Consider the following 25,676-nt stretch of genomic DNA (forward strand, 5'->3'; position numbering starts at 1 on the left):
AGTGCCCTAACATATATTTTCTTATGAAACCATCTTGTGGGAATTTGAATTCTGGAGCCCGGAAGGCTCTGGTAACTTTCAGCATTTCTAGCTTGGTTGGATCTAGACTTTTGACTGGGCCTTGCTCTGGAGCAGCACAATCTAATAGAAATATAAACATAAGGTGTAGACACAACTTTATATTTTGTATTTTTACATTAAAATATTAATATTTTTTTCTATTTTTACATTAGAGAGGAAAAAAGCAGGGAAAATTAATTTTAATAATATGTTTTATTTAATCTAATGTATCACAATTATGATTTCAACAGATAATGGATACAATAAATCACTAATAAGATTTTAAATTCTTTTTTCATACTGTCTTCAAATTCTGGTGTGTATTTTACACTTACAGCAGATCTCAGTTCACACTTCCTTATTTCAAGTTCTCAACAGCCTCATAGGGCTAGTGACTATCTTATTGGATGGTACAGCTCTAAAGTACAGCTATGGTATTTTTACTGGTATAAGATGAAATCCCTGGTATAAGTTGAAAATACAAGAACAGCAGAAATGAGAGAGAAAATCCTGGGTGGGTCAGTGCATTAGTCAAGTTTCTCCGGAGAAACAGAACCAATAGAAACCAATAGAATTTATTATTACTATTACTATTATCATATGAAATTGGCTCACGTGATTATGGGGTCTAACAAGTTCCAAGATCTGCAGTCAGCAAGCTAAAAACCCAGGAGAGCCTATGGTATAGCTCCAGTCTGAAAGCTGACAGGCTACAGACCCAGGAAGAACAATGTTTCAGTTCAAGTTCAGATGCAGGAAAAAAAATCACTGTTCTAGCTGGAATGCAGTCAGGCAGGGGTAGTTGTCCCTGACTCTCAGCAGTGTCAGCCTTTTTGTTCTATTCAGGCCTTCTACAGATAGGGTGAGGCCCACCCACATCGAGGAGGGCAATCTGCTTGATCCCACCGATTCAAATGTTAATCTCATCCAGAAACACCCTCATGGACATACCCAGAATACTGTAATACTTGACCAAATATCTGGACCCTCCATGGTCCAGTCCAGTTGACATGTAAAATTAACCACTACAGTCAGGGAAGGCTTCCTGGAGGAAGAGTCATCTGAATTGAAACCTGGATGCAGAGAGGTTCACCAGACAGAGAGATGGGCATTGAGGTTCCGTGCAGGGGGAACAGCATGTGCAAAGACCCGGAAGTGCCAGAGCATGGGGGTGTTCAGACATTGCAGGCAGTTCAGATGGTTGGTTTCTGGACTGTAGGGTTGAGATGGACAGGACATGGGCCTGGGGGCAGTAAGCCATGGATGGGTCTGGGATGGATGCTGCAGGCTCTGCAAGTCTTGGGAAGAAGCTGGAACTCGATTCTGAAAGCAAAGGGAAGTCATGATGGATTGTAGCCCCTTGATAATCAGATACCCCAAGATGTCTCCAAATACAGGCACAGTCGAAGAAAAAATTGTGCAACTCCAGCTTCAAAACCAGCCCTCTAACCCTTGTCACTCAGAGTGTGGTCCTCAGGCCAGCAGCACCTGGGAGTTTGTTGGAGTTGCAGAGACTTGGGCCCCACCCCTGACCTATTGAATCGGAATCTGCATTGTAACAAGATGCCCGGTGCATACACATGAGTCTGTGCATGTGACCTCAGTGATTTTGGTTTTGGCAGGAGGGGACTTTGCTGAACTCGCTGCTCTTTACCACCTTCTAAATCCTGCTTCCTGCCAGCAGCACCTTGGTTCCCAACACTGTCCCTGCTTCCTCGACCCTTCCTTCCCCCCGGAGGGCTGAGAAAAGTCTTCCTGCTGCTGGCGCAAAGGAGGCAAACGTAAGGAAATACCCTTGACCCCATTTCCCGTTCCTTTGGTATTTTAAATATTCCCTGTTTGGATCTCCTAGAGCTGTTTTAGATCTTTGCTTTTCTCTCCCAGGGCAAAAATGATAATGGCTCATGCTTCCGGGGCTGGCGTGTTTAGCTGTAAGCGGGGAGACGGGAGGCCGCTGGCTGGACTTCAAAAGCACCCACCGTGGGCGCAGCCTGCTGGGAAAAGGGGCACAGGCGAGGGAGGAGGCATGATACATTGGGGGAACAGACTTTCATCACGGAGGGAAGCATTTGACTGGTTTCCGTCCTTGGCAAATTCCTAGGCTGCCTGACCTGCATTTGTCATCCTGTTCGTTTTATTCCCGTCGGAGATGGGCCATTAAGATGACTTCTCCCCAGGACTTCCCTGGTGGCACAATGGTTAAGAACTCACCTGACAATGCAGGGGACACAGGTTCGAGCCCTGGGCGGGGAAGATCCCACATGCCGCGGGGCAACTAATCCCGTGCGCCCCAACTACTGAGCCTGAGCTCTAGAGACCGTGAGCCACAACTACTGAAGTCCATGTGGCACAGCTACTGAAGCCTGCGCGCCTAGAGCCCATGCTCCGCAACAAGAGAAGCCACAGCAATGAGAAGCCCGCGCACCACAACGAATAGTAGCCCCTGCTCGCCGCAACTAGAGAAAAACCCGTGCACCGCAACGAAGACCCAGCGCAGCCAAAAATAAATAAATGTATTTATTAAAAAAAAAAAAAAAGATGACTTCTTTCCAGATTGCTTCTGGACAGGGGAGAGAGCCCGCTTTTGTTGCAAAATGCAAGGAACATGGTCGTGTTACTGCCTCAGGACAAAAGAGTGGTTCTGAGCACAGTCGAAGAGCTTTCCAGCACAGCTCTGCACCCACCAAAGTTGATGGTTCAAGCCTTTTTCTTTTGTCGCCAATATATAGCTCTGTGGTCTGCTCACAACAGAAAGATATCCTAGGAAGATGCTTAAAGGATGAGTGGAGAGCAATTATACCATTGGGTTTTCTGATTCCTGAAGCATTTCGGGAAGTGTATAAAAAATACACTCAAAGAGTCCCATTGAACACAATAATTATCATTGACTGGTTTTTTATTTTACTGATATCAAAATTATTTTAAATAATAATTTTCCAACTTACAATTTATCCTCCCTTGGGATAATATTCTGGGTGAAAGGAGATTGCTCTTGTGGTATTCTGCAGACAGATCACCTTCCCGGATCCAGGGGTGTAAGTTTTAGCTGCACAGAAAGAGCAAGTCATATAATAGTAACAGTAATGGTAATAATAATGATGATGATATACATTTATTGAACACATATGTTGTGGCAGCAGACTAAGCCCTCCACGTGTGTCAATCCACAGAATCCTCACAACAGCCTGTCATGCTGACTTCTTATCATATCCATTTTACAGATGAGAAAAATGAGGGACAGGAAGGTTAAAGGGTAGGTCCAGGGTCATACAGCCTGGCAGTGACAAATCCAGGATTTAAACACAGTTGGATTCAGATGCCTCTGCCCTTTATCTCTGTGTGGTCCTGCCTCTCAGTGATTTGTACAGTTTATTTGATCCTCACAAACGCTTGTGAAGAAGAAATTATTATGACCCATATTTGACAGATGGAGTAACTGAGGTTCCAAGAGTTTAGGTGAGCTCGAGAAGACAGGAGTAAGACATTAACCCAGGTCTTCTGGCTTCAAATCCTCTGCTTTTTCCATTTTCTCAGGGATGACAAACTCAGGGCCAGGAAGGAAACATAAGCAAGTGAAGTGGGCTATAGAGGGACTTGGGCAACCTGGAGGGCACATACCATCTGGGAGAGCAGCCCCACCCTGCTCCAGGCACTATGTAGAGCTGGTGCTGGGCCGACAATGGCCCCCTCTTCTGATCTGTTAAGAGAAACTGGAAGTTCAGATTTTTACGTGAAATTTCCCTGTTTGGAAATGTGGACAACTAGGGACAATTTTTAAAGAAGACATTCTATGTTTCCAGCAAATCACTTTGTAGATTATAGGCAGCTAGCTGGTATAACCCATGCCCGTTGGACCCCTGAAATGGCTACTGATGTCAGAAAACTGTCTTTTTCCTGTGCTCAGGATAAAGCTGGACCCTCAAAACTCAAGATGGAATAGACATTTCTGCACTTGAGTATGAACCCTACATTAGCATTCTTTCCCAAGGCTCTTTACAATCAAAGCCCACATCTCTGCCGTTCTAGGACAAGTCACATTGGTTGTAAAAATATTAAAATATATTCAACCTGTTGTCAAATAACTGCTATAGCAAGTCCCTGAGTGCCTTCCCACCCTGCGGCTCCAGGCCCTCCTTACAATGCCTGGATTTCCCACAATCCAGCAGGTAAAGGGAAAAACCTGACCCAGTATGGGCCACCCAGGATGTGCTCCAGAAGGCCTGTTAGGACCCATGCAACGCACTCAAGTTAAATAATTGAAATATCACCCCTGATCCTATTCCTCAAGGACCATTTCTCTCTGCTGCCCCCTCCTGCAGGTGGTATTTAAGATCAGCCTTTTCCTGGTCTCTCCTGACTCACTTCCACCACCACCCACCAGCCTCTTATCGCCTCTTCCACCCAGACCGAGTTCCAACGAAGGCCTGCATCTGCCCAGCTCAGCCTGTTTTCACTTCCTACCTAGGGAGTGAGAGGCAGCGGGAGGTTCATTCTGCAGAGAGAATGTTCTCCAAGGTCTCAGTGCATTTGATGAGATCTTTCTCTGGGCAGAAAGCAGGGGATCCCTAAGGCAATGTGCTCATTTTCAGGAAAATGGCAGGCGTGTGGGGACTGGTTCCTTCAAATCCACAGAGCATAAGTGGTGGGGCAGAGCTCCTTATGAGGAGAATTCATACCTCCATGCAATCAGAGAGGGGTGCAAAGAGCTCCAACTCCATCTCATAAGCTGGGGGGTATTCATTTCTATTACGATCCTTTTGTGTGTCTGAAATCTTTTGTCCTAATTTGGACAAATTGGAAAAAATGATGTCCCGGTCCCTTCATCCCCTTAGGGATAGGCTCACACTTCAGGGAGCACAGTTCAGAAAAGTCCATCTTGTAGCCACCTGTGGCCTGGCTGTGACACAGACCCAGGGGGACTGGAGAAGCAAGACGATTGTAGCAGGTGGCTACCCTTTATCTTCTAGCTGGGGCACTCTCCTAGAATCACGTGTAATTACTTATGATGTCTGGTGTTTATGGTTCACTCCATCCTGCTACAATGTAGAATTCTTGTGGACAGGGATGGGTATCTATTTTGTTTACTGCTGGATCTCAAGTACCTAGGACAGAGCCTGGCACCTAGTAGGTGCTCAAATATTTAAGTCAATAAATGACTGAATTCATCCTTAGAGCTCTAAGAGGTTATCTCAACCAAATGCCTCTTTGTGTAGAAGGGCAAATTGAGGCCTGGAGGGAGGAAGGGATTAGTCTCACAGCTAGTTGGAGATAGGGGTGGGGTCTGTTCCAAATAGAATAGCGGTGAGGGCTTTCATCGCAGCCACTCCCTCCCTTGTCCATCTACCCCACGGGTTCAAGAATTTGTTCTAAGATTGGCTATACTACTGGCATCTACTGGGATTCTGTCTATTCCAGGTCTTCCTCCAGGAGACCGCTGCTTCCCAGGAGAGGCACAAGGGGCTCTTCCAAGGGGCTGGTGGTATTCTGCAACTTGATCTAGAAGCTGGTTACCAAGTGTGTTTGCTTTGTGAAAATTTTTGGATTTCTGGTATGTTCGTATTTCTGTTTGTAGAATAAACTTCAATAAAAACATCACCTACATAAGATTCACACACACACACACACACACACACACACAGAGCCATAGACATCTAAGCTGCTTTGAGAGATGACAGGAATAATATTGATAATATTAGTTATCCCTTATTGAGATTTGTTATGTATCAGGCATTTTTCTAAGCTCCTTAACAGCAATTAATACATTGAATGTAAGCAACAACGATGAAGCAGGATTCTGGGGAATTTTTTCACTTTACAGAAAACAAACTGAGGTCCCAGAGGTCAAGTGACTTTCTCAAGGTCACAGGTGAGGATGTGCAGATCCAGAGTTTGGACTCAGGCAAGGCTGACACCAGAGCCTGCTTGCTCCCTTCACGCTGCAATGATGTGTGCTATTTACCTGAGGTCTAAAGAAAGTGAAACCATGGATACTTCAGATCCATTATCAAAAATCAAGGAAGTCTTCCTGGAAGAGGAGAGGCTTTGGCCAGATCCCAAGATGAGTGATGTGTTGAAGAAAGGAAAGAAGGGGTCCAGCTCTTCATGCTCAGATTTGACAACGGGTATCACTTACCCTGTCTGTGGACACAAAGCTGGACACTTTCCCATAGTTTATTTTAATTTTATGTGCACAGGTCTGTGAAGTGGGGACTGTTCATCCCCATTTCACAGATGGGGAAACTGAGGGGAGCCTAAAGTAATGACATGCCTTGCCCATGGTTCTCTTTCTCTGCTGGTATCCAGCCAAGCTCCTGGTCTGAACCCATGCTTCTGGAGGCCAGGAAAGAGCTTCTTCTCCCAGGAACCCGTGCCACCCTCAGCTGCCAAGTTCCCCCGTGGCCTCAACTTGCCCACCCCTGGCTCCTGGGGAATAAAAACCCTTGACTATGTTTCTTTAAACTGCTCATCAATTTTCACTTTATGAAAATTAACGCCGGATAGCAAATGCCTTGAAATATATATCAAGGTGAGGCAAATGGCTTTTTGAGATCAATCCCTGGCAAACACAGGTTTGGGCAGACTTCATTTGATTCCTTCTCCAAACGTGGGCCGGGGAGCCAAAGAACAGCAGGAACCAAGCATCAAGCAGAAGCTGTTCTCCTTCTCTGAGTAATCACATCCCTGGTGGCTGCCCAGCAAAGCCATGCGTGGGGGTCTTCCTCTCCCTAATTCCCCTTCCCTTTCCACACTCCTCTCCTTGAGCTATTTCGACTTAATTTTGTTTAGAAATTTGAAAAGCAAGTGAAAGTGCTGCATGATTATAGACTTTATTTAAAGGTTTGATTTAGGTTTCTCTCTGTTCTTATATCAAAGATAAAGTGGAAGTGGCGGTATCATGTTCAGATAATGAGATTTTATATTAAAAAGAATAAATTAAGCTCATAAAACGGGAGGTGGAAGGACCAGGCGGAGCTGACACACAGAGGAAACCTATACATTTACGGGATGTGTATCCGCCATGATTAGGAGTCCAGGTTTGGGCCTGGGTTTTAAGTCAAGAGAACTCTTTTTCCTGTTTCTTTTTGGAAATTGCTCCCATAAGCCCCCAGAGATGAGATTTCAGTGTCCCAGGAGCCAGAAGCAACTGTGGAGGTCCTCCCTTTACCACTTATTGGCTGTGTGACTATGAGCAAGTGGCTTAACCTCTCTGATCCTCTCTTTTGTCTTTAAAATGGAGGTCATGTTAGTATCCACCCAGCTCCATGATGGCGGTTGTATGAGATGGCGCATGTAAAGTGGAAGTGGTGGTATCGTGTTCAGGTAATGAGATTTTATATTAAAAAGAATAAATTAAGCTCATAAAACAAGAGGTGGAAGGTGCATTGAGTATACATGGTTAGCACTCAAAAGACTGTTAACCATGGTAACTTCTTGAGTATCAGTTTTTTTATCTGACAAATGGGGACTTAGTAGAGCTATCAGGATGAGTAAATGAAATAAGAAAGCAAAGATCCTAGAACAAAAGATGTGTAACTATTGTATTTGTATAGTAATTACTGCTCAGATACTCAATCCAGCCAGGCCCTGGGAAGAACCTCCGTGTGTTTGTCAAGAGGGGCTGAGTCCCATGTCAGATGCTCCAAAGGGCTGGAGGCTGGTGAGAATTGTCAGAAATTCCAACCTTCCTTCTGCCCTCTCCCCACTCCACCACCACCCACTTCCTTCCTTGTGAGCAATAAAACAAAATACAAAGAACAGGAATCAAATAAAGACCCTGAAACCAAGCCGTCTGTGGTCATTTTAAAACAGATCCTTTTTGAAAAGCCAGGTGACATTTTCCTTTAATGCCTGATTTTTTTTTAATGCCGGCTGCATTTTTTAAGCACCCGGCCGGCTTGTAACTAGCCAAGCCGTATAGTAGCTGCGCTGACTGTATCATTTGATCATTAATTTATCACAGTTCTAGCAGTTTGTCTGACAGGTGATAGTACTTTCATCTAATGAGCCCACAGCCGGAGTGGAGGCGCCAGAGCCCCGGCTGGACAGCCTGCGGGGTAAGGGCCACGCATACATTCTCTTTCAGCTTGTTTTTATTCCAGAGGCTTCCAAAGGCCCAGAAAATGGCTGCCTAGGGTCCTGCCAAGTGGATAAGGCTGGGAAGGGCCCCCCTCCCAGTGGGCCAAGGACAAGAGGAAAGTGTGGGTGAAACCTCAGGCTTGGCCAATCAAGAGCCACTGCATCAGTCAGGACAAGCTTTGTTATGCTGCCATAACAAATATCCCCAGCCCCTCATCTCAGAGGCTTCCAACAACAAAGCTACATTTTCACTCGTGTGGCATGCCCACTGTGGGGTGGGGGATGTCTGTTCAACACAGCCACCCTGGGGACTTGGTCGTGGAGGCTCCATCTTGCAGAGGTAGAGAGGAAAGCATGGTGGGCTGTGAGCTATCTCAGAACTTCTGTTCAAAGTGCCACGTCACTTCCTCTCACATTTCATTGGCCAGAGCGACTCACATGACCACACAAAAGTTCAGGTGGGCAAAGAAGTGTGATTCTACCATGTGCCCTCAAACAAGAAGACCCAATATCTGTCAGCTGCCTTGATGACTATCATTGTCATAAATTCTGTTCATAAGAACAGTTCTGCCTCCCCATCAGTGTATCCTGGATTCCTGGATCAGTCCACTTTTCCCTGTACTCTGCTACTACTTTTGCCCAGGCTGCCATCACCTGTCACCTCCACTACCTGTGTTCTCTCTCAGTGCCATCCTTAGATTTGGTCTGGGGGCTGGGCCTCAGTGGGTCCTGGGCTTTGGAGTCATTTCCTTGAAAGTTTGTAAGTCTTAGTCCCCTTCTAATGCCTGGAGCCAGTTGGGGCCAGCAGTGCCACTGGGTACCCTCAGTCCAGACGGGGACTTGTTTAGGCTATGGTCCCCATCTCTCTCCTTCTCTGTGTTCTCTAACCCCCTATCCCAATCCAACACATACATTGGGTAGACCAGATGCCCCAAGGAGCTCCAGAACACATACCTGTGGGGTCATCCCAGGGCCTGTGGCCTCACCATAGTTCCAGGAGGGCAGTCTGGCAAGCAGATCCTTCACGCTAGACAGTGTACTATTTCTTTCACAGGATCCTATGAGTTCTGGTCACCTGAATGGTGCTGACTCATTGATTCAGAGTGACTCAAATTACTTATATAGACAGAGGCCCTGAAAAAATATTTTCCCAGGGCCCAACATACCCTAGGCTCTCTCCTTCCACTCTTACTCTATTTAGATTCATACTCCACCCAGCAGCAGAGAAGACTTTCAAATCCTCCTGTGGATTCCCATCATAGTGAGTAGACTTCTTAAGACAGTCCACGAGGCCCTACACCACTGGTTCTCACGCTGGTGTTCTGTAGAATCACTTGGGGAGCTTTGAAACAAATTATGGTGTGGGGCCCACCCTAGACCAATTATATTAGAATCTTGAGGGATGGGACCAGAGTGTGGTGTATTTGCAAGAGCTCCCCAGGTGATTCTAAGGCCTAGCTCTGTGTGAGAACCTCCAACTTCCATGATCTAACTTTTCATCTCTCATCTCCTATCACTCTCTTCCTCATCTTATGCTTTGCCCCTCTTCTTTCATTTCCTCCAAGTGCTGAGTTCTCCCCCCCGTCCCCAGGACATTTGCACATGCTGTTCCCTCTGCTTGGAATATTGTCTCTCCTCAAACGTTGTCAAAGCTTCTGTTTTCTTGCCATTGAGCTCTTAGCTCAAATGTTATTTCCACAAAGATGCTTTCTTGACTTTCCAAGGTCACCAACCCCCACCCTATCATTTTTTGGAGTTGCATTTATTATCTCCTCTCTTCTCGTTTATGCACTTGGTGTTGTTTATTATATGTTGTGTGTTTTCCTTCACTAAAATATACTTCACGAGGGCAGCAACTTTGTTAGCTTTGTTCATCTCGTATCCCCAATATTCTCCACACCTGGCATCTTGTTCAATAAAGTTATTGAGTGAATCAATGTAAAGAATATTTATAGAGCGTTTTCTGAGGTTTGGTATCTTTGTTGATTATTTTCAGAATTTACTTCTGGAAAAAGGTTGTCTCCCTTCAACAACTGGTAACAGTGGATTTTCTTTGAACAGTAGATTGTGTAACTCCGGAATAACAAATTTAGTCCTGAGCTTCCTGGGATCCAAGGCAAAAAGGGTCAGATTAACCACAGAAGCTATGTTGGTCCATGTGGCTGGTCTATTTGCCTCTTCCCCCACCTTCCTCAAGGTCTTTGATTTTCCATGTCTATTTTCACAGCATCTGATTACAAGGTGTCTCAAATCCTTTTTGGAAGCAGGCAGAGTATAAATAGCTAGGAACACAAACAACTGATTCATGTGTGTAATGCCTATTTTACAGACGTGCAATACAAGTGCTGGGCAGGTGGGGTGGCTTGTCTGAGGTCACACAGCCTGGATGAGAACCCACATCCCTTGAATTGCAGGCTAGTTCACCCTCTTCTGAATGACACCAGAAGGGCCATGCCCTGTGCTTTGTTTTGGCTTCTACAAGTCCTAACATGGTGTTGGGGATCTCAGTCCTTCTCTAAGGAAGCTGAATCCCAGGGGGGTTAAGCACTGGCCCAGGGTCACCCAGCAAGTTGGGGACAGAGCCATGCCGCCAGGGGGAGTAGCCGGGCATTGATGAGAAGGCATTATCTCTACCCCAGCAGTGGGCTTGATTGCCTCCTGAGAATTCACTGCACTCAGAGATGAGAAACCAGCTGTGACATTTTCATAGCTGGGAGAGGAAGATGGAGCCCTTCTCTAATTATCCGCTCAGTGGCCATAATTACTTTCAATGGAAATTGTCACCAGATAGGTAAATGCCAAGGAGAGGATGGGAAGTGGCCACCACCTCTGAGCTCACTCAATGTTCTGATCTGACAAATAGACTTTCTAGACACAGACCCTTTTATTGAAAGGAGTAATTATGAGCTGAGCACATCCCTCAGCTCCTCCAACACAGAAGAGGGAGGGAAAACAATACAGTGAGAAGGTAGAGGAATTAGAGGCTAGGGACATGGTTTTGTCCATCACATAAAGATAACTGCTGCCAATTATGGTACACCTGCTCTGTGCCCGGCATGTCAGATGTGCGTTCTTGTTTAATTTTCCCTCTTCAGGAGACGTTATGGTTTCTCTCTTATGCAGTGGGAAACTGAGGCTCAGAGAGATTTCAAGTGACTTGCTGGAGACTACACTGCAATGAGAAAGGGTCACGCTGGGTTTCTCGAATGCCAGGGAGCGTTCTAGTGCTTTCCATGCGTAAACTCACTCGACACAAGGATGCTCCGGGATAGGGTTTATTATCCGCCCCCTGGATAGGTGAAGATTCTGAGGTGTAGAGGGTGAAGTGACCTGCCCAACATCACACAGTGTCTGTGCCGGGTTTCGAACCCAGGCCCCAAGGGGACAGAGCCTGTGCTCTCCACAGACTATGCTATGTAGAAACTTATGCTATGTAGAATCTTAACAAATGGCTTCTTGGAGTTCAACTCAGGCCTTCCCAGCTCCAATGCCCCTTCTCCTCTGTTCCGTGTCCATGGGGGAGAGTGCCCAGCCTCTCCCGATAACTTCATAAATAGCGGCTTAATCTGACTGGAAACCTATTTCTGGCCCATCCAGCTGGTTGCTGAAGTGAATGTGAAAAGGACTCTGCATGCACTCCCCCAGCCGGGAACGTGTCTGTTATGTGACAAATGCCCGAGGCAGTGCTACCCTCAGGGGGTGGTGGTCCAGCCCTGAGCACCTGACTCTGGCGATGATTCTGTGGTACAGGGCCCAGGGGAAGGTGTGGACACCGCAGTGGGCTGCACAGTACGGACAGTCTGGGCCTAACGGCAAACCTGGAACCTGATGGAGGGAAACCTCAGGGAATTCGTTTGAACAGCTGTATGGACTTCTTAACGCTGAAAAACAGAGGCCAGCGATGGGGATACCCCGGGTCCTCTGAGAACTCTGCCCCTCTCCACCTAGCACAAGTGCTGAAGCCTGACTAGGCAGGTGGAGGATGGATCAGTGGGGGAGTCGAGAGGGTCTCCTTGCCCACCTCACCTGGAGCTTGCTGCCCCGGGTCGGCAGTCCAGCATGGACGGAGCAATTCCACACCTCTCTGCATCCCTCCTCCAAGACAGCCCCCGCCCTGAGATGCAGTCGACTCTGTCATGGGTATGGAAATGGCCCTCCTTCTTTAAAATGGCCCCCAAATCCAGGCTCACTCCTCTCAAATGCCATAGGGAGCAACAGAGGCTGTGCCTAAGACCCTCTTTCATGAGCGTCAAAGAATAATTCATAATTATTTATAATTAGCTCACAGCAGCGGCAATCTGCGTGCAGAGCCCCTGGGAAGCTGGTTTTGTTCAGAAGGCCACATCTGCCCCCTGCAGTCTTGTGTGCAGGCTCTGGTCTACAAGTTCATTTCCAAATGCAGCACAAGGGGAAACTTCAGTAGAGGACGTCCCGGACCAAGCGGTCCTCTCTGAGCCCTTCTTTCCGTAAACATTCTTGACCCCGTGAGCCCAAGTTGGCTTTAGTTCAAATGTATACGGTTTTACTGTCACCAGAGCATCACAGTCTAAATAACAGCAGTGGCCACTGCGACACACGACGAGTGGTGCTCTGGCTACACCAGTGGTTCTCAACAAGGGGCGATTCTGCATCCCGCCCCCTCCAACCACCACCCAGGGGACATTTGAGATGATGGGAGACATTTTTGGCTGTCGCAATGAAAGGAAGGTACTGCAGGGATCTAGTGGGTAGAGGCCAGGGATGCTGTTATCCATCCTCCAAAGCAGAGGGCAGCCCCAGTAGAGAATTATCTGGCCCCAAATGTCAGTAGTGCCAAGGTGGAGAAACATTGGCTACCATGATCTTGACAAGGCTAATCGTGTGTTATTTGTTTGCTCCTTATTAAAACCATTTTCCTTTTAGTAGGTTCTTAATGCCCCTGAAGAGGTGTATAAGCTCATCCTACTGTATTTGAATTCCATGTGAAGCTTCCTCGCAGTCTTCAGATACTGACATCGCCAATCAATGCTGCCTAAAGCAACAGACAAGTGATTACTTTGTCACTGGTCAGTAAGCCTAGATCATAACCATTTGTACACCAGCTATTCCTGTGGGCTTTGGCCTAGAAAGCCGTCTCCTGAGATGTGTCTGACCCGTCTGAATAGTCCATAGGAAAGGCAGATTTTTAACCTGTTACCTGTGCTTGAAGATGGTAAAGTGCCTATGCTTTTATACTGATTAATAACTTCGGATGCTGGCAAGGATTCCTCAAAAAATTCAAAATAGCATTACTGTATGATCCAGTAATTCCACTTCTGGATACATATCCAAAAGAATCACAGGGACCCAAAGAGATATAGGTACACCATGTTCAAAGCAGCATTATTCACAATAGCCAAAATGTGGAAACAACCCAACTGTTGATGAATGGATGACAAAATCCATCCTTAAAAAGGAAGGTAATTCTGACACCTGCTACAACATGCATGAACCTTGAGGACGTTATGCTAAGTGAAATAAGCCCGTCACAAAAAGACAGATGCCGTATGATTTCACTTATATGAGATATCGAGAGTAGTGAAATTCATAGGGACAGTAGAATCGTGGTTTCCAGGAGCTGGGGGTGGGGGGAGGGAGAAATGGAGAGCTGTTTTTGAAAGAGTGTGAAAATGTTCTGGAGATTGGGTGCACAACCATGTGGATATACTTACACTACTGAGTTGTACACTTACAAATGGTTACAACGGTAAATTTTATGTTCTGTGTGTTGACCACAATTAAAAAAAAAAAAGGACGCTGGCAAGTAGGAGCCAAGCACAGACAAGCAAGGGCCTAGCAGATTAGCAGGGGAGCCTGGGAGGATAGGAAAGGGATCAGAGTTCCTACAGAGGGGCTGGGCATTGACTATGGCTCAGAGTCTCTTGGAGGTGCTTAGGCAGAAGAACCTCTTTCAGGGGCCATGTCTGCGATCCATAGAACCTGATGGAGGGTGGCCTTGCTTGATCTGGAGAGGAGGAACAAGGGGATCTGAAAGAGAATTGAAATCCTCCAAGAGCCGCCTTCCCCACTCTCCCAGCTTTTCCAGTGCTGGCTGTGTTTTCCCCTAGAGTGTAAGCCCACCAGGGCAAGGACCTTGTCAATCTTATTCACCAATCAGTCCCCAGAACCTGGAACAGTATCTGGAACATAGTAGGTGCTCAGTAAGTGTTTGTGCAATGAATGAGTGAATCCTCATTCCCGCAGCCCAAGTTGTTTTCCTAAAAGTTACCGCCGAGTGTCTCAGTCTCCTGATCCCCAACTTTCCGTGCCTCCTGTACGGAATGTGGTCTAGATGGCTTCGTGCAGCTTGCGAGGCTTTTAGCATTCTGAGCTGTTAGGTCCCAGCCTCAGCTCCTCTCATATCCCCCTCCAGTCTTCACCAGTTCCCAAAAATGCCCTGGGCTTTCTCACCCACATGAGTTTTTTTTTTTTCCACAAAGTTTTCAGCTTCTGTAAAATGCTAAAAGTCTCTGAGTCCTTCCATGCACAGCAGATGCTAGGCAGAGGTGGAGTGGTACTCATGGGAAAAAGACAGGTTCCCCCAAACTTCTCTCTATACAGTGTGACTCAACACAACCTAATGGGATGGTGGGAGGGTGGGAGGCAGGGGCCATGCTTGGCTTCTCGGCCTAAGGATGGGCTGCCAGAGTCCTTGCTGAGATCAATGGATGGGGTAGGGGAAGGAAGGGAGCCAGGATCGCAGCAGCCCTCCCAGGACTGGCCCTCTCGCCCTCTGCCAACACCTTGGTGCACAGGCTCCGAGATAGACATGGTGGGGCGGACAGTAGACGGCACCTGGGCTAAACCAGGGCCTTAGGGGCAGGGCCTGTCTTTATCTAGGTGGGAGCCCTTAGCATGAGGCGGGGTCCTGGGGGCCTCAGTAAAATACAGTGCACTGCTAATGAGGGCAGCAGGGTTCAGCCTTCAAGAATGCAGGCTCTGGAGTGAGTCAGACTCGACTTCAAATCTGGGCTGATCCGTCCTCCATGATCTTGAACAGGCTCCTCAACCTGTCTATGGCTCAGTTTTCCCATCTGTAAAGTGGGATGGCAGTTGTACCCACTGGGTTGAGTTGATGTAAGGATTCAAGTAGACAATGAAAGGAAAGGAATCTATTTAGCACAGGTGTCTGTTTAGCTGGACACACATAGTTAAACTCTCATAGGTTGTTGGCTATCGTTGTTAACGTCAATTTTCATTACCGATGTAATAACAATAAATATTTGCATAGCACTTTAGAGCTAACAAAGAACGTGAACACCTATTGCTAAATTAGTGAGTTGGGCATGTTGGCATTCTTCTCCCCCATTTTATGCAGGGAGGGGATGTGGGGTGGGGCAATAGTATTGAGCATTAATGGCAGACATACAACAGATACGCATCATCTCTTTTAATCCTCTTCACTACACTGGCTGGGTGATAAGAAGATGCCCATGTTGTAGACATGAAAACCGAGGCTCAGGAAGCCTTGGGACTTGCTTCTAGCCAATAAGTGGCAGAGCTAGGATAGGACTCCACATCTGTCTGACTCAAGCTGGTATCTGGGCCAAGGGTGCCAGGGGCAGAAGGGGAGGCCTGAGGAAGAGAAAGGACTGCTTTGTACTTGTGCCGGGGAGTAGTGGGCTCCTAGCTCCCGCCTCCTCAGCCTGTGGGCTGGCAACAAGGGCAGGGAGACCACAGTGGGCTGCAGAGGGGAAGGGGGCTGGTAAGTGGGGATGGCCTAGGCCCCCCTATCCTCCTGGAGAGTTGAGAGGCCAGACCTTGGAGGGCCTTTTATGCCCCAGAGCCTCCTCTTCAGACACCAAGAGGGCACTTGATCCCAATTACAGAAAGTGGCTGGGTCAGCCGTCACCTTGAATGATCCGAACACCTCAGATGGAAGCTGATTAATACCCAGGACAGCACTTGCCCGGTCTTGGCCTTGAATTTGGGAGCTGAGGCCCTCCTGGGCCTCAGAGTTGGGGCTGGATGGGTATATTACCTCTCGTCAGCCCCAGCACTGCAGATGGAAGCATCCCTGGAGTGCACCAAGGGCTCGGCACCCGTGAAAGTCATGCCCCAGTTCTGTGGATGTGTCCGTGACTTTGCATCAGGGTTCAGGGGCCTGTTCTCTGTCCCCTCAGCTGGAACAGCTCCCAAACAGCAAGGACCAAGTCTCAGCCTTCTCAAACTGCCCCCCTGCAGCTGGACCTCAGCGGGTGGGGAGAGAGGCCCTCAGGTTCTCTGAAGACGGGGCTGACAATTTCTGTGACTATTTGAGGAGTGTATGTCTCCTTACCCCATCCCTGAGCCCCATCATCCATCATTCTCAAGATGAGCTTTGCAGGTGGGCAGCTCTGCAGGGCTTATGTGAACTGGGAAGGTCCTGAGGACAAAGAATAGGGTAGCCTGTGTGTGCAAGGCCAGGGACAGGGTGGGTTGAGTCACCCAGGGAGGCCCCAGGGGAAGCTGAGGTCCTGCATGCCCTGAACTGCACCTGTCAGTTGGCCATGGCTGGATTCTGTGGCCCACCAGGTGCTTCCATATCCAGCTTTCCACCGACCCTCAGTGGGGTCCTGGGAGGATCACCCCCATTTGATAGATGAGAAAACTGAGGCTCAGGAAGAGAAAGTGACTTGTCCAAAGCTATATGAGGAGCTGGTGGTGGAGTGGCTCCTGGACCAGAGATGGTCCCTGGGTCGCTGGCCTGGTCTCTTGGCTTCCATGCACCCACCTGAATGCGCCCTTTGCACCCAGCCCCTGTACCCTTGTCTGTGTTTGGCTCCAAGGTCATGGCTGGCGCTACACTCTCTCCAGCCTCAGGCCATAAGATGTACCAATTTCATGAGTGGGCGCTACCTCAGTGTTGATCATTAAGGTATTGACAAGAAAAGGTGGGTGGAGTCATTTTGGGAGTGAGTGCGCAGTGGGAGGGCAACACCAGGACCCCTCGCTTGCCCATACAGTGATTTTGTGCTCATTAGTACGGGTGCAACTTCGTCAGGGCAGATGTGGTTCCCGCACCAGGAACTCGGCTCAGAGGATGGAGTAGAGTTCTTCTCCTGTTTGCTTTGTTTAGGGATGCTCTGGTGCAGTGAACAACCTGCACAACAGTCCTGAGAACCATGCTGCCCCAGAGCTGGGAAAGCTAAGCCTTGTCACTAACCCTATCCTTAGATTTCTTCTGTCTCCATTCCACTCTCCTTAGAGCTGAGCCCATCAAGTGTCCCTGAGTCACCAGCCTTGAAGCAGAGCAGATTTTCTGGAATTGGAGAGGCTGGAGGGGTTAAATGAAATCACCTCAACCCTCCTTACGGCAGAGACAGGGACACTGAGTCCTGGAGAGAGTCACGATCTTCCCATGGATGGCCACCCAGGGCTTGTGCCCTGCAGCATCACCCACCAGATGTGAGCCCAGCCATGCCCCAGCTTCCTCCCAAGGGAAATTTGAATGAAGGACTAACAGGAGGGGGCTTTTTCCCTCCCTGCTTTGCAAAGTCAGGTTTTGATTATGGTTTATTGCGAGGCTGCATTCCATTTAGAGCTTTTCAGGAGAACGAATGCAATTCTTTGGCTTAGCCTGGCCCTAAAAATAGGCACCAGCTGAGGAGTTCCTTCTCCCTTGCACCCCCATGGAGGAAAGAGCACTGACTCTCTGTCACTGCCTAGCTTTTGTTAGCTTGGGCAAGGTCCCTGGCATCTTGAAGCCCCAACTGCTGCAGCTGTAGGATGGAGCCAGTGAGATGCCATCCTCCTTTGGGTGAGATGAGATGATACGGAGGTAGGTAAGCACATATGCCCGGGACATAGAAGGTACCATAAATGGTGGGACAGTACGGGGTAGGGACACGGAAGTGACTTTAACTTCTAAGGTGGTGTATCAATTTGTTCCAATATTTTAATAATCTTAAGAAGATAAAATTGGACTGCATACCAGGACTTACCAAAACATTTCTGGATCTTACCCGCCCCCAGGACGACCTCCTAGATTAGGATAATTAGTCCCCCATAGCTGACTCCCCTCTGCCTGGCAGACAGCCTCCGCTTTGTTCTAAAACAGCGCTGTTTAATAGAAGTGTAATGGGAGCCACGAATTTACAATTCTCTAGTAGCCACATTTTAAGAAAGTAAAATGAAACAGGTGACATTAATTTATTAATAGAGTTTATTCAACTCAGTATGTCCAAAACGTTATCATTTCAGCATGCAATCAATATAAAAATGTTAATGAGATATTTCCCATTAAGTCTTCAAAATGCAATGTGTATTTTATAATTATACGGCTTAACTCGGACCAATTGCATCCCAAGTTCTAAGTAGCCACATGTGGCTAGTGGCCACTATATTGGACAGCACAGTTCTAAACCATCTCCTTGCTTCTTGCTGGGTGACTCCAGGCAAATCACTCTTTTCTCTAGACCACCCACCATCCCATTTGTTTAATAAAGGCATTAGACTAGATCAAGGATAGCAAATCTTTATCATGCTCGCTGCCCCTCTCTCCTTCTGCTTGTGGCAGACATCAATGATGGAAAGCCAGTCACTCACAGCAGTCTTTCTCACTGAGTCTGGACCTGGCTTCTGAATCTTCTTACCCCAACAGACATTAGCAGATGATTGCAGTCTGCAAATCAAATGAACCCTCTTCACCACGTTGAACTTCTTGATTTTCTCAGTGAGCTTGAGGCTTTCTGACACACAAAGTCCTGGAAACAACTAAGTGTTAAATTGTAAGGCACTGGGAGTAAGTTATTCAAAGTTTAATTATTTGGAAACCTCATTAGTCCAAAATACAACTCTAGAACGTCGTTGCTTTATCCATAAATCAGCCACTCCATCTCTTTCATGTCTATGTATCCCCCTCCCACCTCCTCTCAGGCGTTGTTTAATTTAGACCACAGATGCCCACCCCTCTGGTTTATCGTCATCTGTTTCAGATGCTTTTTTCCAGCTCACTCTTATGCCACCAGAGTCTTAGAGCCAGAGCTGCATGCCAGGTACAGAGCTGGGCAGGAGTCTGGAGTGCAAAGTCAGTTCTGAGTTGTAAGCCTGTGACCCGGTGGGCATTTTCCTCTGCCGAGCCAAGCCTCATGCTAGGGCCACATTGGTGTGGCCACAGAACATGCATCTTCTGTGGATCGTGGAAACTGAGACTAGCACTCACGGAACAATCAGCTGTAACCTGTCCCACCTCAGCTACCCAGAATCACGAGGCAGCAAAGCTTTTCCACATATTTGAATTTTTAGACAATTGAAGGCTGCCCTTTCTAGATACAACTTTTTCTTATTTAAATTTTTTCCAGGGGAAAATTTTCTAAAATAAATCATGTATATCCCTATTTTCTTAGAGAGCTCTGAACATTACTTAACTTTTATGGATGACTTAAACTATGTCATTATTTTTCTGTGTTTTAATACATCGAGAATGTGCTCAAGACCCACCCAAGTGTGGAGGACTGTTGGCCCTTGCACTGAATGTCCCAAGGGGCTCTGGTTTTTCAAGTCTCCTGTCTGCTCTTTAGCGTTTCTCTCTCATTTTCCTGTCGGGCTGTGGGGATGTCATTCCTGTTTCCTGATGTACAACTGCTGAAACGCCATTTCTCTCCCCGTTCTAATTTGTGTTCCTTCTTCAGATTTGGAAACCACATCACTGTGATTGTTAGAATAATTTGTCACGTAAGGGTAATTAAGCCCTCAGTAGGACCTCATGGGACTCTTCTTTAAGTAAAAATGTATGGATAAAGCAACAATATTCTAGAGTTGTATTTTGGACTAATGAGGTTTCCAAATAATTAAACTTTGAATAATTTACTCCCGGTGCCATGTGATTTAACATTTAGCTGTTTCCTTAATATTTCATGTGCATTTAAAAAATGTTTTATGCCGCTAGCTTATAGAAGGTGCACAGTAAGTATTCCTGTGGATACATAGTGCTATTCTCGCAGACGCAGAAGCAGAGGAAGGAGAGGTAGATAGGGCTGGGGCAGTCAGGGATGGCTTCCTGGAAGAGGTGAGATGCAGCTATGCTGGGAAGGATGAACACAAGCAGAGTGAGGCAGGGGTTCCAGGCAGAGGCCATAGCAGAAGCAGGACACTCAGATGACCACATTTCATCAGCTAAGGAATAATGATAAGGGGAATACGGGTTTCTTTTTTTTTCTATCTCATTAAAGAAATTAGACGTTTTCCTTATGTGCCACCCTCTTAATGCTCCTAGGTAGAGTCCTCACTAGGAGGGGTTTGGAGATTTTTGATCAGTCCCTGTAACGAACCTTGTTTTCCCCATCTGTGAAATGGGGTTCTCTTGGCTCTGCTGATCTACAAACTCTGGGTGAGAAATGCTTTGGAGACTGTCACGTGCTCTAAAGATGAAAGGAAAGGAAACATAGATGGATTTCAATCGAGTGTCCACTCAGCTAAAATGTAGATTACATTTTAGTAACACAAGGAACACATAACTATATGCAGATATTCACACATTACAGATTAAATTTCCTTTGAACTTAATCCCGTCCTAGTCCCCTAATCCATTCCCCAGAGATAATCTCTGGTATCACGTTGTGAATTTTTCCAGACGCGTTTCTGTGTGTTTACCTACATGTGCATATACTCGTAGACATATATGGTGGTGTTATGTTTTGATTTGCTATAAATCGGCTCAAAATACCACGCTTCTTTCTGACCAAGAACACACCTTCACGACTGTCCCTTGTGAGAACGTACAGACTTAGCATTATTCTTTTTAATGGTTGCACAGTGTTCCTTGTGTGGCCACGCTGTGGTTTAATTAAACATTCCCCTCCTGATGGACATTTAGGTTTTTCAACTTTTTTTTATAGTTCTTTTAAAAAACTTCATTGAGGTACAACACATATTGTACAATTCACACATCTAAAGTATACTGTTGAATGTCTTTTAGAATATTCACTGAGTTGTACAACCAACACCACCACCAATTTTAGAACGTTTTTATGCTCCCCAAAAGAATCCTTGTACCTATTTTTATTTTTTTCTTTTCTTTCTTTTCATGGAAAAGCATTTTATTTTAAATATAGCAGTGTGTACATGTCAAACTCCCAATCTGTCCCTCCCCCCCCCGCCACCCTTCCCCTCTGGTAACCATGAGTTTGTTCTCTAAGTCTGTGAGTCTGTTTCTGTTTTGTAAATAAGTTCATTTCTATCATTTTTTAAGATTCTGCATATAAGCGATATCATATGCTAGTTGTCTTTCTCTCTCTGACTTACTTCACCTAGTATGACTTTTATACGTCATGTTGTGACCTCTACACACACCTCTTTGGACACAGTGGTGTTTTTTCCTGGGGTCGCCACGAAGAGGTGTAATTTCTGGGTCATAGGATCCACTTGCATTTGAAATTTCAACAGCCACCGCCAAATCGCCCTCCAAAATAGCTGTGCCCACTTCTGCTCCCACGGGCAGTGGCTGACGGCCGCTGCTTATTCCCATCCTCCCCAGCTTCTGATGTCAGTACTCCATGGAGACCTGGCAGGAGAAGCCCAGCTCTGTCCCTCCTGCAGCCGCGCCTCACCCCACAAAGTGAGGTGCCTTCAGAGGCAAGGGTCAAGGGTTAAAGGGGGCTGCCCGCTCAGAGCTTGCATTCCCGTTTCTAGGTGATGCTCTGGGTACCTGGGACTCGTGAATTCTTGCCCAAATCGTCCTTCCGGGGGCTCTGTGGGTCTTTTCAGTGAGCCCAATCCCCCAAAAGTGAGCTACGCAGCCGGCGTGTATGTCCCCGGTTCCGAGAGGTGACAGTGTGTGGACAGGGCTGGGTGGCTGGGCTGGAGGGTCCACACACCTCTGTGAGGGGCCCACACAGGGAGCCATGCAGTTGCGGGAGGAATATTAAAAGGGGGGCTTCTTGGCCCTGGCTCCGCAAATGTTCTGGGTGGTTGTGATATCATCAACCTCTGCAATTCGAATCCAACATTTTCTAGCACATTAAATCCTCCCGAAAGCCCCACTCTGTCCTCACCCCCAGGTCGGGCTCATCACCATTTTTCTCCTCCACCTTAATTTCTAACCGATTTGAATCTCCCTTTAGAAAGGGCTCCTCTTCCTCTCCATCTCCAGAAAGGGGGAGCCCCATGTCTGGGGTCGGGGCTGTCACTCGGGACTCATTTCCAGGCAACCCGGAGCACTTCAAAGGGCTTCCTTCTCAGGAAGCACGCTTTTCATGGAAATTAAACACACTGAGCAGGTGTCTCTCCTCCCCTGCCCCTCTCAGGAGAGAAGGGCAGGGGCTGCAAGGGAGCTGAAATAAACGGTGCAGATAAACCTCGGCACCCGTTAGCGACAGCTCCCAGAATTTAAAGGGACACGTAATCACTCCTAATACACATCCAGGGCAGAGAGCCAGATGTCGCTGGTGGCAAAGAGCATCGCTGGCAGGGAGAGGAGCTTGCAGCACCCCTAGCTCCCGCTGTCAGAGCTACGGCCTGCTTCCCGAATCATCACCATCTCTAACATGGTCCTTTTCCTTTTCCTCCTCTTCCCCACGGTCACCAGCACCTCCGACGCCTCCGTCTGTGGAGAGCTGGATCCTGCCCCAGGCTCTGCGCTTGGAGCCTGCCGTGGCTCAGCTCCTGGAAGCCTCCGCACAAGCCCATGCAGGAGGACACACTGGCCTCATTTTCCAGATGAGGAAACTGAGGCCCAGAAAGGGGAACGCTTACCCAAGGTTGCACACTCACTTGGGGGCAGAGACAGAATGCAAGCGCAGGCTTCTCTGACTTCAAAGCCGGGTGCACCACCCCCTGGGGTGCCCTTTGCCACAGGGCACAATGTCCTGGGAAGCTGAGCCCATGGGCAGAGGGGCTGCTCACGACCAAAAGCTCCCATGAAGTTCCAGCGTTCACCCAGAGCAGCCCCCCCCCACCCCAGCAGGACTTGCCTGAGGATGGAGGTCTGCCTGCATCCAATCCCCTGGAACCCATCTCTCCTGCCACCCAGTGGTACCGGGACAAACAAGACAGGAAGGCCTGAAGAATCCTATTGATCTGGGTCCCGTGCGGGACAGGGCTCTTAGCACTGACCTATGACTTTAGGACCTTCTGCTTCTAGACATCTTCCCCGTGGACCTCTAAGGTGCCGCTCACGCCCAGTCATGCTGCTGGGTTAAGCATGGCCCTTTTCAGCCCCTCTTTGAAAAAGCCATGAGTCTGGAGACACATTTAGTCTCTGCCACCTTGGAGTGAATTAATTTGCATTGACAGAAGCCTGAGGGCAGCATGGAAGCTACTGGGCCCCTGGTAAAAATGAGATTGTGTGCCAAGAGGAAGGGAACCGGGCCTTTTCTGCATTACTGGAGGCTCCCAAGCCCTCGTGGGGACCCAGGGCTGGGCCGGCTCTGGGGCAATTAGACCACAATGAAGACCAGCCCAACTTGCGATGAAGTCTGTTTTATGCAGATGTTAAAGACCAGTGGCTCAAGAAGGACTGACGATAGGTCTGGAAGGACAGGGGGCAGCTCAGAGAAATTAGGCTCAGAAAGGGAGAGCGGTTCGCCGAAAGACACACAGCGCGTATGGCATTGAATCGGGACATCTATGCACACCCGCATGCCCACAGCTGCCCCTGCCCCGGCCAAGACCCTCTCCGAAGCTTCTGAGCCGGAGAGGCCAAAGGTGGGGCGGGGGGTCAGTTCCAGGCCTCAGCCCCAGCAGCGAGCTCTGCTTCTTAGGAACAGTCAGGGCAACGATATCCCCATCTTGCCAATGGGACAAAGGAAGCTCAGAGCAGTGACGAGATCCCACACGGGCAGGGGCAGAGGTAGAATTTGAACGCAGGTCCCTCGGCCTCTCTAAATGTCCCGCTCCAGAGATTCCTCTCTGGTCAAGAGGCCTCAGGCCACAGCGTCATGACACCCTCCCTTCCCCTGGGCACTGCACCCACTCTGGGCCCTTTTGAAGGTGTCTATAAGTGGCTCCTGTTGGCGTGTGGGCCTGTCTGGGTGGGTAAGTGGCTTTGGTGACGAACGGGATGTCAGCCCTTCCCCCGTGCTATGTTTAGAAAGGTGTCAGCCCCCAAATGGCCCGTCTCCGAGGTCATCCAGGATGTAATCATGAGTGTCTCTAAAACCCCATCACTGACCTTTCTGCACTCAGACACAGGGAGCCACCAGCGTCGCCAGGCGGGATGGGAATTGGGTGCGACTGGTGGGCGTGGCGGGGGAACGTGCCATCCTCCAGGCTGAGCAGATGAAGCCCCCAGGCAGAGGCAGAGGCCGGGAAACAGAGCCGTCCTCTCTCCTTCCTCCATCAGATACTAGTGAACACCTAGGAGATAATGCTTGTGAAACAGTGCTGGTTCACACACAGCACACACACGTACACACACCTACAGCACACTCACACGTGTACACCCACATGTGTACACACACACAGACGCACCCACACATAGAGCGGGGACAGGCAGGCGGAGTTTAAAGTAAATTCTATACAGCCCTTAGCATTTCAAACGTTTAATTACAGTTTAAATTTTTTATATAGTTTTAAGTATCTAAAAAGCTATAATAAAAACAATATTACAGAAAATTTAAAACATCAAAAGACATGTCAAGGTCTGTTCCCCAATTTAAATCTGCTGGAGATCATTGCTACATTACTGTATACGGCCAATTTAATATTTGGTGGGGGGGACACCTTGGAATAAAATCTCTCCGCGTGCCTTTGCTAAAGTGAAGTATATTCTGAGATTGCAAGTTGGATTGTGGACAAAAAAGAATAAAACTCTTATCATTTGAAACTATTTTTCGGTGCAAATCAGGATACTCTTTTTAATGCACCCAAGAAACAAAATACTGAAATGAGTCACATGCTGAGGCTGGCAAGACCAGGGGTGAGGCGTTTGTAACCCCTGATTTCAAATTCTGACATTCAGCCAGGGGTGATATTCAAAAGATTGCCAACTGGTGCAGCAGTGGAAATGTCAAAATGGAATGGACCATGGCCTCTGTGCTGGAGCAGGGTCCCAGGATCCTTGTCCTGTGCTAGGCATGTAGCATTGAGATGCTGGGTGGCAGAGGTGGGGCTTCATAGGGAAGGGCTAGGGTTTAGGATGAAGTGAGCACTCAGGCCTAGTTAGCAACTGGTATGGAAGTATCTCTAACAACCAGTAAGCTGCGTCAGCCCCTACGAGGTAAACATCAGGCCTACATTCAACCGTATGTCTTCTCTGGTCTTACAATGACCTTTATTCTCATTAACAATCTCTGCCTTTTAATTAGAGTGTTTAACCCATTAACTTTTTTTCTTTTCTTTCTTTTTTAAGTTGCTTGGAATTAAATTCTTCTATTTATTTATTATTTGAGGTATAGTTGATGTACACTATAAGTTTCAGGTGTACAACATAGTGATTCACAGATTTAAAGGTTATGTTCCATTTACAGTTATTACAAAATATTGGCTATATTCCCTGTGTTGTACAATATATCCTTGCAGTTTATTTATTTTGTACATTGTACTTTGTACCTCTTTATCCCCTACCCCTATCTTGCCCTTTTCCCCACCGCCCTCCCCACTGG

Source organism: Neophocaena asiaeorientalis, unplaced genomic scaffold (assembly GCF_003031525.2).
Source record: "Neophocaena asiaeorientalis asiaeorientalis breed wild unplaced genomic scaffold, Neophocaena_asiaeorientalis_V1.1 scaffold438, whole genome shotgun sequence".
Taxonomy (NCBI): Eukaryota; Metazoa; Chordata; class Mammalia; order Artiodactyla; family Phocoenidae; genus Neophocaena; species Neophocaena asiaeorientalis.